Source organism: Lepidothrix coronata, unplaced genomic scaffold (genome assembly GCF_001604755.1).
Source record: "Lepidothrix coronata isolate B3197 unplaced genomic scaffold, Lepidothrix_coronata-1.0 Scaffold37, whole genome shotgun sequence".
Lineage (NCBI taxonomy): Eukaryota > Metazoa > Chordata > Aves > Passeriformes > Pipridae > Lepidothrix > Lepidothrix coronata.
The window spans coordinates 4366753-4387239 of NW_016690217.1; positions in this window are offsets into that span (position 1 = coordinate 4366753).

Consider the following 20487-nt stretch of genomic DNA (forward strand, 5'->3'; position numbering starts at 1 on the left):
TTGAAACTGAATTGCATAGAGTAGTGTCTTGACCTAGACCGATGTTCTCCATTTTCACTTGGCTGTTCACCTCTGCATCTTTGAATTGACTTCATTCAGACACAGCAGAGAAAGCAGAAAAGTTAAGTCTCTAAGTATAAAAGGATGAGGCTTTTTTCCTCTTGCTCTCTATGCAAGAACTTAATATCACAAGGCCACAGAGGCACAGTGTGATCTAAATAACTGCAATTACTGAACATATAAAAACTGTAAGGCCTGCTATTTTCAGCAATTTCTGGTGAGTTTTAAACTGTAGAACAAAATCACAGAATCCTATAATCATTTACCTTGGAAAAGATCTCTAAGGTCATCAAGTCCAACCATTAACCTGGCATTGCCAAGTCCACCACTAACCAGGTCCCTCAGTGAACATCCTTTAAATACCTCCAATGCATGGTCCAACTGAAAAAGAAATATAGCCAATTAATGAATACTACCTGTTGTAGGGTAGCATGGTACTAACCTTCCACCTTTAAAGATATTTCCAGCTATAAGTCCTTAACTATACATCCAGATGTCATACACTAAGAAAGACAATCTTTCCTTGATAATAAAAGTATTCAAGGACTAATGCACAGTTTAGTGGGGGCAGAGAATATGAGATCATACGCTTTCTTAAATGAAAGATAGACATAGTGTGGTATAGCCCCAACATCCTCACAAAAAAGATTCTGCTTAGGAAGAAGTATACCTATTTATTTTTGTCAGGTACATGTCAGGTACTCTGTAAATTCAGACAACAAAGGGAAAACTGATTATGCCCCTGAAACTTATTAAAATAATTTAAATACTGTAGTTTCTTTTCCTACTCTGTGGCAGAAATAAAAGACTTCTGGAAAGTCTTTTCTTAGAATTAAAAAGTCATAAAACATCTGACTAAACATTTCCCAGCATTGTTCAAGTAAGTAAAGTAGCTGAAATCTACTGTGTGTTTACTGGACACAAGCAAATAAAGGAAAATTCCTCCGAATAATAGCTAAGATTCAAAAGAATTGTCACTATTAGAATGGCTACAACTGCACTAATGTTTTCTGGAAAAATATCTGCAGTAATGACCTGAAAAAGCTATGAAAGACACCTGAAACCTTACTTCTCTTTCACCATATAACTTGCTTGTTTAATAAAATAAATGTAGTCTCCCTTCTATCTTTATGTAACAATCTTTAGATCATCACCAAAACAATACTATTGCTAAGATTATCTAAAACTGCTAATTAAAGACCAAATAAAAACACACATGTCCCGTTTGCTTATTTAGTATAAAATATATTTTTATTTCTTTATTTAATACTCCTTCTCTCAACTTTCAGTGTATTTGTTAGAGGCAATCATAACTCCAAATGCAAACCCTCTGGTCAGAGTGGAATCCTTCACATGCTGAGGTATTTAAATGTTTCTGCTGGAGCAAGATCACAGCACATAAAATAGCTCTTGAGGACCCCAAGTGTGTAACAATACTACAGTCTGAAAATTTTGTTACAAGACTATGTAAAACCTTGATTTAGGAAACTTAAAAATTTTCAATGGCACTTTACAGAATTTTACAACACAGCTGTGAACAAAAAAAAAAAGGTGGAGAAAAGGGCAAAAAGGATGTACAGTTTGTTCAGAAATATTTATGGATTTCTGACTTTTATCTGGGTGATATGGAAGAAGACCACCATGTCAGAGGCAGAGCATTTCACTAAGCAGCACTCAGAATGGCTGCTGTCATAAGCAAAGAGAAGGACTTTCTGCAACACAGCACTTCAAGTCAAAAAAAATGCAATATGTTTTATGTTGCTTTTGTCAGAGAGCATGCGCTGGTCTTAGAAGAAAACAAAGCCACATTTTGAAGATTGCATAAAATATTTTTCCTTTGCTTTTCTCATCATTGCTTTTTATCTCCCTTTCATTGTTAGTGTTCATTTGGGTTCGGTACTTTTCTTTCTTCTTGTCCGGTTAAGGTACCTGAGCTGTACTTTTCTGCATATTCATAAAATCCTGTACATTCTGAGAAGGTTTATCTATCACAGTGAAGAATCCAACTGCCTTTGAGCTTACCTTTTGGGCTGGGCACATTTTCAATGTTTTCATAATACTCTATAGCCCTATGTTTGACAGTTTCATCCAAATCACTTTCTAAAATATTACCTGTAGTTTCCCTCATGCTCCTAGTACTAATTGATACAGAAAATCCTCATAAGAAGCTTCTTTTAAAAACTATGCAAACCTTTCATATTCTGCTATTTAAATTTCATAAAAAGGAATATGATTTACGTTATGTTCTGCTGGTGAAATTTCAGCCTTTCAGCTATAACAAGCATCTTTTGATTTTAACATACTTTAACAAAGCATTGATTTTATCATGATGCATTGCTTAGGCAAAATTTTATGTATGTGAGTGCTTGAAACCACTAGTTCAATATTAACGACAAAGCAAAAGCTTTATTATATCAGAATCTTGCTCAGAATACAAATCAGATTTCCACAACTGTGCAACATAACTAACTGCTTTAAACACATCCAACTGGCACAGTTTCACGGCATGTGTACAATATCATTGTATGGCTAAAATACAAGACAAAGTAATTTTATTACATCATTGGGATTCTGATCTTCCTCCATTTATTGTAAATAAATGGAACTTAATCAGACAACTGTAGCATAAAAATGAACCATGTTTTATGAATCAGAATCAGGCTTACTTCCACGACAGGATGACACTACCCTTTGCAGACTGTTTCATATCATTTGCTTCAAAGACTTCGGATAGTCATTTCTCATGTGTTCTCCGGTCTTGCAGTTCAGTGTAATCTTCCTTTTTCCCTTAACCTGTCATATTAGATATTTTTTCCTATTTATCTGTACAATGGAAAATCAGCTAGACTATATGCTGTGACTATTTCTTAATAGGGAAAAATAAATCAGTGCCCTCCTGGCTTTTGAACTCACACAAGTGGAGAAATCCAGCTTGCTGCACTTAAAATGTCACATAAACTCATTTCCTGACTTATTGTAACGCTTATGATCCTCAGGTAAAAGAGGACTTTCCTTCTAGTGCTTAATTTTGTGTTTACTGTTTAATTTTGGGGGTACGAGGTTAAATTTAATATTCATCTTCATTATGCATACAGAAGTACAGAAGTCCTCAACTGTCATAAGAAATCAAATTTTGTGAGTACCTTGAAGCTTTGTATGTATCACAGACTTTTATCTAGCCAAAATATTGCAGTGCTAGATATTGATTTTGATATCAAATTTGTGAAGTGTGTTTTAGCCTGGACATTATAAGATATTCCATTTGCTGATGCAAATAATTCTAAGCAGAATTTAGATAATTTGACATAGAAGTATTGTATTAATTTGGAAAAATATCTATCTGGATGTGAAATAAGCAAATGTTTACCCTGGTGGTCTAGTGGTTAGGGTGCAGGACTCTCACCGCTGCGACCTGGGTTCGATTTCCAGCCCCCGGGCAGATGGAGCTCGTCAGCCCTGTAAGGCCATCCATCTAAGAGAAGGTCACTCTAAACAAACCTACGTCCTGAGATCCTCACTGCCACTGTCCAAGCTTGCTCGGCCCCGGCAGATGAACCTCAGGATTAAAGAGTGGGCTCAGTTCAGCGCACACTGTGTCTCACCTAAAAAATCCACTGCGCAGGCTCGAAGGGTAATGACCTTTCCCAAATCTTCACTCGCGAAGACTGGCCATACATCAGTTGTTTAGGCTGATAACTTTAAAGAAAGAGGTAATTTGCATAATTTGTCACCAGTATCTCTAGGTTGATTTTGCATTTGCCTCTCATCGATCTTTCATTGTCATGTTTGCATTTTCAAGCATTTGTTCTACGTCCCCTTGTTAGTCGGGCTATTGTTATAAATCTGTATATCTATTTCCCAATTGGTTTTACTAAAATCTCTGGGGTTTGATTGGAATTTCTGGTGTCAGATATGGTAGAGACTGAATGTTTAACACACAGTTTAAATAGCCCTCTAGTGGTCTAGTAACAAACAGGAGAAAAAAGAATTGGGATGATTGAGGTGTCGGGGAATGGGGGAGTGCGGAGACGAAACTTTCAGTGTTCCTTTGACTAGTAAAAGAAAAATATTTACATACCGGGTATATGTACTTCAGTTCTAATTTCATATAGATTAAATGCTGTGACTATTTCTTAAGAAGAAAAAATAAATCTCTGCCTTCCAGATGACACTTATACATTAGGCAGAAATGGCTGAAGAATGAACTGAAGCTGTAAGCATTTGCCCATTCATATTGTTTCATTATCAGTTTATTTATTTTGGTCCATTCTAGCTAGCATTTTTGAAAAGACAGACAACGCAAAACAGGGAGGACTAGTTGGTACACGAGATGTTTGTACTGTAATTCAGAGGGACTGTGAAAGGCTGGAGAAATGGGCTAACAGGAAACTCATGAAATTCAACAAGGGGAAGTGATGAGTGATGTACCTGGGGGTGAACAACCACAAGCACCAGAAAACACTGGGGGCTGACGTGTTCTTTGCAGGGTTGCAAAGAAAGCATTGGGAGTCCTGGTTGGCAAAAAGTTGACCATGAGCCAGCAAAGTGTCGCGACAAAGGCAGCCAGTAGTGAGCTGTCAGATCACCACTGGCAGTGTGAGGGAAGTCATCACTGTGAGGAAAGTCATCCTTCCTCTCTACTCAGCAGAGAAAGTATAGCATGTTTGGAGTGCTGCATACATTTGTGGGGTACCTAAGACAAGAGAGCAATTCCAGAAAAGGCCATGAAGCTCATTATTGAATAGGAGCATGTCTCATAAGGAAAGCCTGAGAGAACTGGTACTTTTTGGCCTGGAAAGAAGGCGACTTCGCAGGAAATCTTATTAATAACTAAACAGAGGGTGTAAAGAAGATGGCACAAACAAAAGCATCATGAAATTCCATCTGAAGAGAAGAAACCTTTTGTTGTTGTTGTTACAAACTGTCTTAGTTTAACAAGATTACAAGTTTGAAATTAAGAGGCTTCAAGTGAAAGAGTGGAAAAGTAAAAGAACAGCTCTTTATTAACAAATCCGAATAAACAACAATGGTGCTAACAAAACTTTCAAAAGAAACAAAACAAAATCCTAATTCCCCAGGTGGGGTTAAAAAACCCACTGCAAACCAGTGGGGCTGAGGGCGAACTGTCCCCAGCAGCTCAACAGCTGCTCGCAGCCACCTGAGCGACCAGCAATGAAAGGGTCCTTCTTCCCACAGGCCCAGTCTCAGGTCAGGCAGCTCTGAATAATGCAGCCTCACAGAATAAGGCACAACAGAACCTCACTCCGAGATGGGTCGGTCTCTCCCAGCCGCTCTTCACACGGTATCCGGCAGGGAAAGGGGAAAAAAAAACAAAACAAAACAAAAAAACTTTCCCTCAGGGAAAAAGAGGAGGCGGCCGAAAACCGAAAGCAGCTCCCGTTCTATTTGTTTTGTCGGTAGACAAAACAAATCCTCCGGACAAAGGGGCTTTGGAGGTGTGGCCCTGGTCTGCTTTTTAAAGGGAACCTCCCCGCCTTGCCCGCGTGCTGCCCCATGTGTGCGGCCCCTTTGTCCCCCCTCCTGCCTCCCCCACCCTGGAAGGAACAGATGGGGGGGGGAAGGGGGCGGTGACCGACACTGGGAAAAAATTCGAACATCTCTTTTCAAACCTATGACACAAGCATGATCAAATTCTGGCACAAGTTGCCCAGAGAGGTTTTAGAGCTCCTTCGGCTCTCTGTGGTCCTTTGACAGTACACCTTTGCTCTTTCCAATACACCTCTATGCATAGGAATGCAACATCCCAGGGCAAGAAACTAATGCAATGAAATAAATGATCGCCATGGTGGGCAGTGGTGCAGTAAAAAGCACTATCACTATCAGACTCTCTCCAGAATATCAGGAAAACTGCTTAGCAGAAAAGGATTTGGGCATGCTCGTCGACAGCTGGTTGAACATGAGCCAGCAGTGTGCCCAAGAAAGCCAGTGGTATTGTGGTTTGGTTCAGAAATAGTGTGGCCAGCAGGACCAGCCAGGGTAGTGATTGTTCCCCTGTAGTCAGTACTGGTGAGGCAATACCTTGAATTCTGTGTTCGGTTTTGGGCTTCTGTTGACAAGAAAGACATTTTGGTGCTGGAGCTTGTCCAAAGAAGAGCAGGAAGGCTGGGGCAGTGTCCGGAGCACAAGTTCCATGAGGAGCAGCTGATGGAGTTGGAATTGTTCAGCCTGGAGGAGAGACTCAGGGGTGACCTTGTCACTCTCTACAACTACCTGAGAGGAGTGTGTAGCCAGGTGGGCTTCGGCCTCTTCTTCCAGGTAGCAAGTGATGGAACAAGAGGAAATTGCCTCAGGTTGTGTTCTTCAGGGAAAAGTTGTCAAGCACTGGAATAGACTGTCCTACAGTTGTGTTGCCTTCCCAGAAGGTATTTAAAAGACATGTAGAGTCTTGACTTAGTGGTGGACATGGCAGTGCCAGATTAATGGTTGGACTCTGTGATTTAAAGGTCTTTCCAAACCTAAACAATTCTACTATTCAATGACTCAATAATGCTTTTTTTTCCCAACCTATTTTTTTTATTATAATTTACAATACATAATGGTATTACTGCTACAGTTAGGTAACAAAGACACTTCCAGAGTGCAAAATATCTTTCTTACTTTCTTCTCATTAGTCTATGGGTCCTGATGGGACCCAGAGTCCTGAGGGAATTGGCTGATGTAGTTGCCAAGCCATTTTCCAAGATATTTGAAAAGTCATGGCACTCAGGTGAAGTTCCAGGTGACTGGAAAAGGGAAACATTGTACATATTATTAAAAAGCATCACCTCTGTGCCTGGGAAGATCTTGGAACAGATCCTCTGTCCTAGTTAGGACAGCTGAGTTCATCATGGTATGGGTGTAACCCAAAACTGTGTATTCTATAGCCTTCCATGCCATTTCCCAGAAACTGTTGTCAATAGACTATTAGCACCTCTGCCCATAAGAGCCTGACTCCTCAGGCTATAAACTAGGTGTTAAGAGGCCTGTGAGATAGGAGGATGCTCTTACCTTTTATGGAACTCCCTGAGGGAAAGAACTGACCATTCCTGCCTGAACTGGAGAATATATAAACCTGGAGTTTTCAGAACTTTTCAACCCGCTCGTGGGATCCAGAAGGAAGACTGCAGCTCGTCGCTCTCGACCTTTGCTGGACTTCAATCACCGCTTCTGACCAGACTGCAACAGCTCTCCCACCAGCAGGTTTCTCCCCTCTCCCTTTACTTTGGACTCAAGCGGGGCCCAGGGAACACCACTTTGTTCATGCCCCAGGGTACCAGGTTGTACATGTGGGTTTTGTGGGTTAGGACCAATTGTTTGTTTGTGTGATTGTGCTTGCTGTGTTGTTTTAATAAATTGTTATTCTGACTTGTGGTCTCTCCTTTGAGTTGAGTTCATTTCCCCTGCTGGTTGACTCTTAAACCAGCACATCCTCACAGAAGCTGTACTAAGGCACATGGAGAACAGGGAGGTGGTTAGGGAGAGCCAGCACAGCTTCGTCAAGGGCAAGTCCAGCTGGACTAACCTGGAGGCCTTTGATGGAGGAACTGCACCAAGGGACAAGAGAAGCATTACAGATGGATTTCTGGATTTCTGGATTTCTGGATTTCTGTAAAGCCTTTGACACAGTTCCCCACAACATCCTTCTTTCCAAATTGTAGAGAAATAGATTTGATGAAGGGACGATTAGATGGATAAAAAAGCGGTTGGATGGTCCCATCCAGAGGGTGGTGGTGAATGGCTGAGAGTCCCAATGGACACCAGTGACAAGAGTTATTTTAATATCTTCATTAATGACACAGAGGAAAGGATCGATTGCACCCTCAGCAGATTTGCAGATGAAGAACAGGATGTCATCCAGAGGGACCTGGACAAGCTCAAGAAGGGGGACCATGGGAATCTCATGAGGTTTAACAAGACCAAGTGCAAGGTGCTGAATGCGGGTCGGGGCAACCCCCAGTATCAACACAGGATGGAGGATGAACAGATCAAGAGCAGCCCTGCTGAGAAGGACTTGGGGGAGCTGGTGGGTAAGAGGCTGGACATAAGCCATCAATGCGCACTTCCAGCCCAGAAAGCCAAGTGTGTCCTGGGCTGCATCCAAAGCAGTGAGGACAACAGGTCAAGGGAAGGGATTTTACCCTTCTGCTCTGCTCTGGTGAGACCCACCTGCAGTGCTGTATCCAGCTCTGGGATCCCCAGCCCAGGAAGTACACCAACCTGTTAGAGCAAGTCCAGAGCAGGGACACCAAGATGATTAGAGAAATAGAGCATCTCTCCTATCAGGAAAGGATGAGAGAATTGGGATCAGTCAGCCTGGAAAAGAGAAGGCTTCAGGGTGACCTAATTGTGGCCTTCCAATACCTGAAAGGAGCCCACAAGAAAGATGGAGAGGGACTAATTACAAGGGCATGTAGTGACAGGACATGGGGGAATGGTTTCAAACTGACAGAGTAGGTTTAGATTAGATATTGGGAAGACATTCTTTATTGTGAAGTTGGTGAGGCACTGGAATAGATTGTCCAGAGAAGCTGTGGTTGGCTCATCCCTGGAATTGTTCAAGGCCAGGCTGGATGGAGCTCTGAGCAGCCTGATCTAATGGAAAGTGTCCCTGTCCATGGTGGAGGGTTTGGAACCCAGGCCATTATATGATACTATGATGCTAACTGGATAAAACCAGAAAAGTATAATTGGGGTTGTCCTCTAACACTATAAATGCAAAAAAAAAATAAATAAATTTAAAAAAACCCACAAAACAAATGAACAGAAAACCAAAAAACAACTACAAAAAAAGCAAAACAAAGCAAAACAAAACACAGAAAACACCTACAACAAAAAACCCCACCAAAATAGGAAACCAGTCTTTATATGTTTCTTTCTAAGAATTATTCTTGATAATTCAACTTTATAATTTTTAATCCTCTTGGTAGGTAATATAGTAACCAGTTCCTGTGTTCAGCAGGTGTGTGGTGCAGCGTCATTGAAAACCTCCTGAACTGTTTGAGGATAGATGCTGATGCGCATCACTGTTCACCAGTTGGGAGTAGTAGTATGTTTTGTCTCCTTTGTTGTACTCCGTGCATGTAGACAGTGTTCTGGATTATGTCATGTCAACCTATAAAAAAAATATATAAAATATATAAAATATATAAAATATATAAAAAAGAGAAAGAATCCATTTAGAAAGCAGTAAAAAATTTCTCATCTGTTTTAATTTTAGAAAATACTTTAATTTTTTTTGTCATCATAATAAGAATGAGAACATCTTGACTAGATTTAGTGATAAGTAACTAAAATTTGGAGCATTTTTTTGCCGTAAGTGCAAACCACAATTAACTAGAAAACAAAATAATACAAGAAATTTAAAAAAAATATTACCTATACTGTACTTAAATATTATAGAGGATAAGCACCTCTAATGAAGCTTGATTGAATTAATTTTAGCTCAGATAGCACTTTCGCTCCTGAGATAATTCTATATGCCTTTCATTATGTTTTTCTGGTGCATATAAAGTAATACAAAAGATTAGTCATTAGGTTTTTAGAGGTATTTATTCTAATTTTTCATTTGGCTACTGGCAAACAACTCAGTACTTGTTATTATTATTTTTACTTTGGAGTACAGAAAAAAATCAAAGAAATATAGAAAGATCATGTTTTCAGATTACCTCCTTCATATGAATGTTTATTTGTTCCATGTTGTTCTGGTTTGCTTGAATGACATTCATTTTTCTCTGTTGTTTTGGTTTTTAATTTTATAAATGTTGGCACAGCTAAATTTGAAAGAATTTAAATCTATTCCATTTCTTGGTTTAGATTTTTTCAGATATGCAATTATATTAGGCTATTGTTTCACGTGTTTCTTATCTGAATCCTGCAGCCTTTTATTTGTGTTTGTCACACTCATTCTTCCATATATTTGTTCTAATCCATTTTATTCTTTAACTGACACGTGCAAGACAACACTTTCTCTGAAAAACAAATTGCAGTAATGTTACCGCTGTAAAACAGGACTTTGTTTTTTAGCACCTTCCTGCTTCTTATATTCGTAAATTCACAAATTCTAACCCACAATCTGAAGAATCATCTTTGCTTTTTAAACTTAATCATAAGCCACCACAGAGGTAATTGGCACAGTACTTGAAGTAGCAAGTTATATGTGATTATATCAGTTTCAGTTCTTGATGGCATTAATTTACTGCTGTGACACTGTAAGAATACCTAGAGCTTCTCATCCTAAACATTTCCCCTTGTCTCTAATAGTGAATGCATTCCATAAGGAAGCACACTTAAGATTTATGAAATCAGGCATTACTAAATAATGCTACCTCTTTGAATCTTCCCTTTTATAGGAATTAAAGAGATATCTTTTGTGGTGTCTCCAACAGTAACTAGGATTTCTTTGGTCTTAAGGCAGGTATTTTCAGCCCAATCACTCCAGTGGTGATAAACAGCTACTTGCCTTTCTCATACAACTAATGGAAATCTTCTTTATTCAGGACTAGGAGAACTCTATTCTCTTGAAAGGTACGACCCAGCAAAAGCATATTAAGAAAGTACCATATTTGGGATGATTTTTCTTCTTTAATGAGCCCCAAATATGTTAAAGCTTTTCCTAACATAGAAATAATAGAAATTTTCTGAAGGACAATTGCTTTCAAACACTGAAAAATTTAAAATCTAAAAGATCTACAGAAGCTGAAGCTCTAAGAGATATGTTATCTTAATAGAATAGAACTGTTATATTGTATAGATTATCTTAATATAATAGAATTGATATGGTCTTAGCACCAGTCCTTCTTGCAGTCCCTTTTTTGTAAGGTTCTGGATATGTGAGGCAGCAAAACAGGGACACAAATGTTGATCACACATTACAACATAGGAAATAATTAGAGGGGTGGAGGAAAGAGAAAAAAAATTCAATTAGTATTATTTTTTCTCCTAATCTTTTTACTACTCCTGAAGTCCTTGATGGATTTTCCATTTTCATTTACACTACAAGGCTTCTTGATTTGTTATTCATTTATGAATGGATGCTAATTGATATTGATCTCAGTGCCTTGTTTATTATTATCTTCTGAAGAATGAATTATTCTAAGGTGATATATCTGGAGTGAATTGTGGTCCTGAAGGCAGAATCAATACACATAGGAAAGTCTGAAGAAACAGTTCTGCTTTGAAGCACATTGTGGTTAAGAAAGATTAATTTGGAAGGCATGGATAAAGACAGAGAAATGGGACACCTAAAAAAGAGATGGTAGGGATAGAAGCTATGACAGATATCAGGAAAGAACAATAGAAAGTTGCTGACACCACAGATAGTATTAATTGGAAATAGGCTCCTATCCTTCCCTGTTTACACTGCTGGATCTGTCTAGGATCGAAGATGCATGTAGATGGAGGATGAGATTCTTCCTTACTTTTTTTTTGTTGGTAGCTTTGCAACTACTTAGCAAAAGCAATAGAGTTACTAAAATGCACAGCAGTCAAAGCCAGACTTTACATTAAAGTAGACAAAACCCTCTATATGTGTCCTGGCTTCAGATGAGATAGAGTTGGTTTTCTTAGTATCTGGTGCTATGCTGCGTTTTGTACTCAGTATGAGAATAATATTGATAACACACTGATGTTTTGGCTCTTGCTAAGTAGTGCTTACCCTAAATCAAGAATTTTTCAGTGTCTCATGCTCTGCCAGTGATGAGCTGCACAAGAAACCAAGAGGAAGCATAGCCAGGTCAAGTGACACAAACGGATCAAAGGGATATTCTACATCATGGCCAGCATATAAACTGGGGCTGGGAGAAACTGAGTACCGCTGGGACACTTGTTGGCCATAGGTAAGTGGGTGGTGAGCAATTGTATTGTGCATTACTTGCTTCCCTTAGGTTTTATTTCTCTTTTTCATTACAGCTGTTATTTTTATTATTATCTTGTTATTATTGTCATAATTTTATTTATGTTGTTTTGTTTCATTTATTAAACTGTTCTTATCTCAAGCTATGAGTTTAATTTATTTTTTTTTCTCCTCCCTGGGACCAACAAGAGGTTTATGGGGGAGTGACCAAGCAACTACCTGGTACTTAGTTGCTGCCTGGGGTTAAGGATGACAATATGGAAGACTGTGTAGAGGCCTGGCAGTCTCTCAGAGACATTGGTGATACAAGCCCCCGATAAATAGCACATCTCTCTAGCTGGCACAATAGGTTGACAAAATGGTACACCTCTCAGAAGAGAGTCTACTGTTACTCCTATCACCTGTCTCCTTTCCTTGGTTGTACTTGTTGTTACACAGTGAGCAGATGTGTAACAACAGATGTTACACAGTGAGCAAGATGCCTTGCTCAGTTCCAGCCTTTTTTCTGATGTGATGAGTTTTTCTTCTTCAGACTGTAAAGCAGCAAAGTGGTTCTGCTAGGGCACATCAGGCTTCAGAGGAGGTATTTTTCCCTGGCAGGTTCTTGCCATTATAAGTTTCCATTCCTTCACTGTCTTGCCTTCCATGTGTGTTCTTTTTGTCCACCTTCCTTCTGTGTGTGTCATTGAGGGAGTTTCTTGCTGTTTGGCTGTGGGCGCATTGCAGACTGCACTTGGAACCATAAGCTGTCCAGCTCCTTCTCAGCCACCCTAATACTACACAGCTTTTATTATAAGCAAAATCCTTGAAAACTGAACACTGAATAAATTGTCTGGAGGCTTTGTTGTCTAATCAGAACTGAGGAGAGAGTACAGTCAGTCAGCATGGTGTATTCATTCATTCAATATAAATTAGTGGAGTTTTAGAATTTTATCAACTTGGCTAATATCTTGTTAGAAATATAGTTATATATCTGTGCTATTTTGACTATGTTTAGGGGTTCTAGGCCTGGGCGGTGAGACATATACTGTGAGCTTTGCCACTGCAATGTCATTGTGCATGTGAGAGGTGTTTTTGTGGAAAGCCACTTATTTTTGTGGATGGACAGATTTCTGAAGTAGGTTGTTCCTATGCCAGAGCAGACCAGGGTAATAAAAGCAAGTCCTTCTTTGGAGAGTGGTAAGTATAATGGAAAAGAAAGTAATGTATTTACTGAGCAGTAATAGAATGTTTTCTAATAACACTCAGATTGAAGTATTGCCAAGTCTTTCTTGAAGAGTAATGGAAATCCTACGTCTGTACAAATAAGAAAAGATTATTTTCTCCAGCAATAAAATGAATGATAGAATAGTTTATTACTGTTGCTAGAAAATTTATACTGACAAATATACCCACATAATTCATTGCACGACAAAGAACATTATATTGTCTTGTCAAAGAAAAACATCATTTTAATTTAAGACGAATTGTACTTTACTAGCTGGTACAGACTTCATAGATAGTAGATCTGAGTAATGAAACTGGTTTAAAGAAAACATCTAAGATATTACTTTAACAATTACCTGATTAGAACAACTCAGCCTTTGATCAGCATTGCTCTCATTTTGAGGAAGTTGTTCTGTGAACTGACTCATTTTACAAAAGTAAAATACCTTCCATAATATCAAGCTTTAAAGTTTAAGTATACCGCAAGGCATCCAAGTTGCTTCACATACTGGAGGGGAAAAATAATTCTGTCATCCTGTGCTCTATAAGAATTGTTCTAGAAAATTATGGTCCGCCTGGAGACATTATAATCTCTCATTTTATTTGAATCATGCAAAGCATGTTATTAATAGAAAAAACTCCTCAAAGGGTCTCAGTTTGTAAAGTAGAATAGGGCTGAGCCAGTGCAGTACAAGTTGGAGTAATGACATGATATGTAAAACTAGAAGTTTCTTAATCTCTTTCGCCTAGGAGAAAGTGTGATGTGAAGTCTTTTCCCCAGAGGACAAACAGCACCTTAGAATCTCTCATTTTCACATTTAGGCATGATTCTAGTCTCAGTAAGGTTGAAGTAACCCCAATGCATGCTGTTCTGTTGTAAGTGAAAGCAAGATCATTTCAGAACCAATGGTTCGGGGGAAGAATGATAGGCTTAATGACTTCTTTATCTCTGCTGGTGATACCCTTGATGCAGCTGAGCAGCCCACTGGTTTTCTTTGCTGCAGTAGCTCAGAGTTTACTCATACTGAGCTTGCTGATCACCAGGACCCATTGGTCCTTTCCATAGCCAGGTAGATCCCTGCCTGTCCTCCACCCCTGGATTACGTTTTCTCAGATGCGTTACCTCACACTTGTCTTTGTTAAACTTCATAAGATTATTTTTAGTCCACTCTTCCAGCCTAGGTCTTCCTGCAGAGTGTCTCTCCTTGACAAAATGCCCACTTCCCCCAGTGATCAATTTGGGATCATTGGCAAACGTTATCAGGTTACACTTGATCCCATCTTCCACGTCACTTATGAACACAGACCACTTGTCGAAACTGTAACACGCCAGTTTTTCTAGGAGGTGGCTGTGGGAAATCCTATGGAAAGCCTTGAAGAAGTCCACTGCTTGCCCCACATCAACCAAGCAGGTTACTTTATCATAGAAGGTGATCAAGTTTGTCAAGCATAACTTGCCCCTGGTGAATCTGTGCTCGCTTTTCCCAATCATGTGCTTCATCTGACTTGTGATGGCCTCCAGGAAGGTTTGTTCCACAGCTTTCCCAGGCACTGAAGTAGGACTGGTAGGCATATAATATTCTGGATCTTTCTTAAACTCTAGGGACTACATTAGCCTTCCTCCAGGCTCCTGGGATGTCCCCTAATCTCCATGACTTCTCAAAGATTGCGGGCAGCAGCCTAACAATGACATCAGCCAGCTTAACACACAGGGGTTGATATTGTCAGGGTCCAGTGATTTGTACAGGGGCTAAGCTATGATAGTTCACACATCAACTCTTCCTCCACTGGTGGTGGGTCCATGTCTGCATCAACCTGGATTTTTGTTCCCAAGGCCTGAGGCCAAACAGCACTGGTAAAGAAGGAAGTGTTGAGAATCTCTGCCTTTTCAGCATTGTCGGTGACTAATTCTCCTGTTTAACAGGGGCACAGGATTTTCCTCCTGTTATTTTCCTTCTGTTTATGCCTGTTCTTTATATATCTGAAGAACCCTTTCTTGTGGTTTTTTTTTATATGTCTCACCAATTTCTGAGCTTTTGCTTTTCTAACTGGATCTTTGCACACTCTGGCAATGCCCTTGTACTTCTTAACAGGTATTTGTCCACTTTGCCATCTCTGGTATGCTTCTTTTCCAGTTTCAAGCAGATTTGAAAGCTCAGAATTAAGCAAAGGGAGTCTATTGCTTCGTTCCATTACTTTTAAAGGGCATGAACCGCTTTTGTGCTTCCTGGAAAACGTTTTCAAAAACATCCCAGTACTCACTAGCTTTTCATCCTCCATGGAAGCTTCCCATGGAACTTCTTCCAGTAGAGCTCTGAGCAAACTCAAGTTTGCTCTTTTAAAATCTGAAACCGTCTCAGTACTAACCTTCCACATATCCAGGCAGATCCCAAACTGCACAAAATTATGGTCTCTGCAGCCAAGGTTATCACTAACCAATATACTACAAAGCATGTTTTTTTGGTTTGTGAACATCAAGCCCAGAAGTGCCTCATTCCTTTTTGGCACGCCTAATCTTTTGTATGAGGAAAGAGTTCTCTGTGCATTCCAGGAACTTTTGAGAGATTCAGATATTGCTTCATTGGCCTTATTGTCTTGGTTTGGAGGTCAACAGCAGATGCCTGCTCTAAGATAACCCTCGGGGACTACCCCTCTTATCTTGACCCAGAGACAATCAAGTGGGCTTCCAAAATTGCCATAGTAAGATTTAAAAGATTGACCACAATAGATATTTCTCTCATTTTTTGGTTAACTTTTGGTTAGAAAATTCAAGTATGGAGTAGGTTTTAATTTAGTTGATAAAGTACTCAGCTGCTTCCCATTTCCCCCTGAAGATAAAAACAGTGTTAGAAAAAAAGCAACCAAATATATTTATATAGTAATAGCAATCTTTTCCTTTTGCACATTTTGATTGCCAGAAACTAATGAGAAACAAAGTATAACCATAATCCTTAGTTCCAAATCACATTAAGCCTGATGCACATTAGCTTAGTATAAGATTGGATATTTAATGGTATCCACTATAATAATAAGAAAAGACATGAAAAAAAGGCGAAACAGGCAGTTATTCTGTTACAATGAACAAGTAGAACATACAAATTATTAAACTAATGCAAGCTCACTGAAGTTTTTGAGTAAGGGGACTAATTTTTTTTTAAAATTTAGGTTTATTTTAAATATATCTTGGGCGATTTGTTTTATTTTGTTTTTTCTTTCTTTGTTTGTTTTATTTCTGCTGAAATCTATAATATTTTCAACTTCAAAAATCAAAACCAAAAAAATTGCCTCATCATAAACATTTTCATGAAAACTGGAGTGTTTCCTCTAAGGAAAGACAGATTGCTCAGTTTAGCTGATCTGTTATCAAAATATGTCCTTGGATTGAGATAAATAAAACTTATTGATGCTAAAGCTGACATCCATTGATATGCTTTTAGAGAGCAGTCTGAAGTCACTCCTGACACAACAGTGTATTCTATATCACAGAAAGCAGAGTTCTGTTATTTCAAGAGACTCATAAAAAAGTGAAGTAGAGAAAACGGGATGGGAATCAAATATTAAGTTTCTCCTAAATTTTTCACTGAAGATTAAATTCTCTAATGTATTTTACAGATAAGTATTTAAATCCAAAGTTTATTTTATTTTTACTGTCTTTCTTCAGTCCCCTATCCAGTTGTTTTCTCTCATGTGTGGAAAGGCTAAGACGGAGTTTCTATGGGATGCTCAAGAGCTGTAATTTAGTTTCGTGGCACAGTGGAAAGACAGTGTTTGATCTGCAAAACCACAGTGGCATAGACCATATATTTTCTATTGCCTGATTAGAGACTACTGAACAGATACTAGATTTTATGACTAGATGATATTTCTTGGGAGGAAAAGAAAGGATAAAAGACCATAAACAACAAGAAGTTGATGCAATCTGTTCTGTAATGTAAGGTCCATTGTCACTCTCCGGAAGTGAAACACCTAGTTTAGTGACAGGGATTTCAAATCTAGTTAGGCCAGATTGTACTTATTTTTCTTGAGTACTCACATTAATTAATACTAAATTCAGCAGCAAGGTTTGGGTAGTTAGAGATTTTCTCAACAAATTTAATGTGGGAGAGAAAAATGAAGCCCCGAACCAGTGACGCAAAAAACTTGCCCACTTGTGACAAAATGAATTCAAAGAGACAGTACTTTTATTTTGAATTCTGCCAAGCAGCAAAGGAGAGTGAAGGATGCCAAGTATTAAAAGTTGTATTCCTGACAGATCATATATTTTTAGGGAGAGCAGTTCCAGGATGAAAAATATAGTTAGGTTTATGCAAGCAGATCAGCTCCTCAAACGGTATAAACAGGAATAATAGCAAAAGCACTGGCAGTAGCACTTATACTGTCTCTTTATCCTAACAAGACTATGCTCAGAAGTATCAAAATGCAGGAATCTTCCATACAAACACAGAACAAAAATAGAAAATAAAATAACAGGCCAGAATGAACACTTTTCCTGCTTGAAAGAACCAACAATACAAGCATGAGGAAGAAGTACAAGATGAAGACAGATGCATGGATGAATTTGACAAAACAATTAGCCTGCACTGATCATTGTGATAAGCAGCAGAAACCATATATGAGTGTTTAAGACATGTCATGTCTTTGTAGGCAGTGCTCCAAAAAAAAAAAGGTTTTAAGGAAGGGTTTTAAAGCAAATAATACAGACATTACAAAGTTATTCAAAGACTCCTGCCACAATAGGGACTGCTGGGGTGGAGAATTACAGATGTATTCATTTGAATATCCTGGTATTTATTCATATCAGTACAGTCTCTGACTTGAAAGAATAAATGAAAACAAAACTGCTTACCAAATTAGTGTTTATCTCAAAAATCCAGCAAATGCTCTCCTATCATAGAATTGTGAGTTATCTACAGAAACATATACTAAAAACCACAAAAATCTAGTGTTTAAAAGCTATGTCAGAAAGCCTGAAATGCTGTAATATCTTGTAAAATATTACTTTTTACAAAGGGCAAGGAGATCCCTGAGAGGCCAAAGTCTGCTCTCCTGAAACCCAGTGCTGTGGTCCTGCTTTTTGCCATTCACCCTTCTTGTAGGATCCTAGACCCACAATTTTATGGTCACTCCAGCCAACACTGTCCCTGACTTTCACATCCATGACCAGTTCTTCCTTGCTTGTAAGCAGCAGGTCCAGCAGAGCACCCTGCTTTCTTGGCTTCTCAATCACCCATCATCCACACACTCTAGAAAATCTCCAAGACTGCTTGAACCTTTCTGTGTTATTCCTTCAACAGATATCAGGGTAGTTGAAGTTCCCCATAAGGATTGGGGCTCAGAAATGTGATGTTTCGTCCAGTCACCTGAAGAAGACCTCAGCCACCACTTCTTCCTGTTCAGATCTATAGCTGATCACCTGACACCCACTGCTCGTGTTGCTCCACCTGCTGATCTTCATTCACAAGTTCTCAGCTGGGTACTTACCCATCACTGGGCACAGCTCCATGAACTCCAGCAGCTCTCTCACATAAAGGGCAATTCATCTTCTTCACCCTCCTACTCTGTCATTCCTGAGGAGCCAGTATCCAACCATCATTGAACTCCAGTCATGTGCTCTGTCTTACCACGCTTCCCTGATCTACTGCGGCTGTAGTGTTATGACTGCACACAGACTTCTAACTCCTGGGTGTTTTTTTTCCACACAACATGCACTTTAGGCATTTCAGAGAGTGCACTGGGAGTCTGTGGCAAGGTTTTGGTGGCAGAGTGGTTCCAGGGGTGACTTCTGTTGCAAGAGGCTAGAATCTTCCCCTGTATCAACAGAGCCAATCCTAGACAGCTCCAAGCTGGACCCACTGTTGTTGGCCAAAGCTGACTCCCTCAGCAATAGTAGTAGTAGTGGTCCCAGGATAACAGATTTAAGAAGGGGGAAAATTAGTGCACAACAACAGCTGTGAGAGAAGAGTAAGAACAGGGGAGAGGGACAGCCCTGCAGACCCCAATGCCATGGTCGGAGGGGGGATGGGGCTGTGACACAGCACGGATGGGTTCGGGAGACAAGGTAGAGTGCAGATGGAATGCTTTATAGAGGCGTACACAGGATTTTTTTATCAGTTCAGGCAGGGAAAGGGCCAGAACATGGGGTGGAGCATGAGACAGACAAACGAGGGAACAAATCGGGATAGGGGCACAGGCAAAAGGGGGAGGAACGTGGAAGGGGCGAATAGTAGCTGTCTCCTCTCTGCAGCTTCTTCAGCCAATCAGAGAAGGGAGCGGGGAAGCAGGGAGGAGGCAAACTCGTGGCAAGCCCTGGCATGTCTAGGCTGTGCACTGTGTAATGTGAACACAATGAAACCACATAATAACAGTAAAGTCCATATAATAAAGTCCTGTCGATTGCTGTATGTCTTTCTCCATGCCTGGAATCTCTCCCATCCTGAATCTTGTTCCTTCACACCCCAAGGTTGGTGAAGAAGCAGGGGGAGGAGATGCTCCTCCCTGGAGCAAAGATTCCCCTGCAGCCTGTGGTGAGATCCATGGTGAGGCAGCTGTGACCCTGCAGCCCATGGGGTCCACAGGGGATCAGATATCTGTGTGCAGGTTGTACAGAACCCCATGTCAGGGCAGGTGGAAGCCCAAAGAATGCTGCAACTGTGGAAAACCCACACTGGAGCAGGCTTCTCTCAGGACCTGTGATCCATGGAGAGAGGACCCAAACTGAAGTAGGTTTGCTGTCAGGACTTGTGACCCCATAAGGGGGGGTCTCATGTTGAAGCAGTCTGTTCCTAAAGGACTGCACTCTGGAATGGACCCATGCTGGAGCAGTTGTGAAGAACTGCAGCCCATGGGAAGGACTCATTTTGAAAAAGTTTGTGGAGACCATTCTCCTGTGGCCTGTCAGAAGGACTCAACATTAAAGCAGTTTCCAAAGGACTGTCTGCTTTGGGAGGAGCCCAAAGCTGAAGGAGGGGAAGACTGTAAGGTTCCTCCTTAATGAGTGCCAGAGATAACATGCCACAAACTAACCATAACTCCTATTCCTATCCTGTTGCACTGCTCAGTGGGAAGAGGTAGAGAATTTGGGAGTAAACTTAAGTCCAGGAAGAAGGTGGGGGTGGGGCAAAGGTGTATTAATATTTATTTTTATTTCTTATTATTTCACTCTGATTTGATTGTAAAAAGAATAATTTCACAAGTCAAATCAGTTCTGCCCACTAGGGTAATTGGTGAGTGATGTCTTCTTGTCATTATATTCTTTTTCCCTCTGTCCATTTGAGAAGGGAAGCGACAGAGCAGCTTTGGTGGGCACTTGGCATCCAGCCATGTCACAACAAAGAGGCACCCAAGTGTGCTGATTACTTCTTACAGGCTTG